Consider the following 1,185-nt stretch of genomic DNA (forward strand, 5'->3'; position numbering starts at 1 on the left):
GCAACATAGTTGGAGGATGTCACTTTGGGCAAAACGCCACTATCAAAAAAGCAACTGATAGGTATTGGTGGAAGTCGATTTCAAAAGACATACGAAAATTTGTAGCATCCTGCCCTGAATGTCAACGTGCGAATCCTAACAACAAACCATCACATGCGACGCTTCATCCAATCCCAGTACATTACATTTTTCACCGTTGGGGAATAATTCTAATTGGTCCGTTGAAAGAAACTAAGAGCGGAAAGAAACATATTGTAGTAGCAACAGAATACCTTACTAGATGGGCTGAAGTTGATTCCATAGCAGCAAAAGACGCGGAATCTGTTCATCGTTTCATTCTCCGTCTGGTATTCAGATTTGGAGCTTGCTACATTCTACTTCATGACCAAGGACGCGAGTTTTGTAGCAAGCTCGTGGATAATCTTTTATTGATATTAAATATGGAATCCGCCAAAACATCAGCATATCATCCTCAGACTAATGGACTGACAGAAAGGTGATAAATGGTTATACTTTTTTTTATTTTTGTACAGTTTTAATAGTAACTTTAAAATTAGTTTTTTGTTTAAAAAAGGAGCATTAATTATTTGCTTTAAATACAACAGTTACTAACTATAATTTATTTATTTAATCTGCACAATAGGTTTAACCAAACATTGATTACCCATTTAATGAAGCTCGTAAACAACGAAGCAAACGACTGGGATGAACTACTGGACCCGGTGGCTTTTGCATACCGAATAAATAAACAAGCTTCTACGAAATACTCTCCCTTTGAGATTATGTATGGAGTTAAAGCTCAGATTCCAATTGATTTAGAAAACCAGACAAGAGAAGTTTTTCAATGGGATACCAAAATCGATGAAGCCAAACAAGGATTATGAATGAAAGATTTCGCTGAAAAAATTGGTGCGAAAAGAAACGCAGCTAAAGAGAACATCACAATGGCACAAAATATTCAGAAGAAACGTTACGATATTAAACATTCAAGTCAAAAATTTGCAGTTGGTGACAAAGTTTTGAAATGCAACAGACGTAAAGACACACGAATGAGCGATAAGTTGGCTCAGAGATTCACGGCCCTTACACGATAATAGAGGTTTTGGACAAAGGAGTTTATCGGTTGCAAGATAAAAAAAGAATATTGAAACAAACTGTTAACGGTATCAACTTAAAAAGATGGAG

General features: G+C 36.0%; 1 long non-coding RNA gene across 1 annotated transcript; it reads left to right on the forward strand.

Moving 5' to 3' along the window:
- The first annotated feature begins 420 nt into the window (after positions 1–420).
- Positions 421–700, forward strand: LOC136076555 (uncharacterized). Its single transcript, XR_010636366.1, has 2 exons — positions 421–496; positions 644–700. It is a non-coding gene; the product is annotated as an uncharacterized LOC136076555 (long non-coding RNA).
- Positions 701–1,185: the final 485 nt, after the last annotated feature.

Source organism: Hydra vulgaris, chromosome 02 (genome assembly GCF_038396675.1).
Source record: "Hydra vulgaris chromosome 02, alternate assembly HydraT2T_AEP".
Lineage (NCBI taxonomy): Eukaryota > Metazoa > Cnidaria > Hydrozoa > Anthoathecata > Hydridae > Hydra > Hydra vulgaris.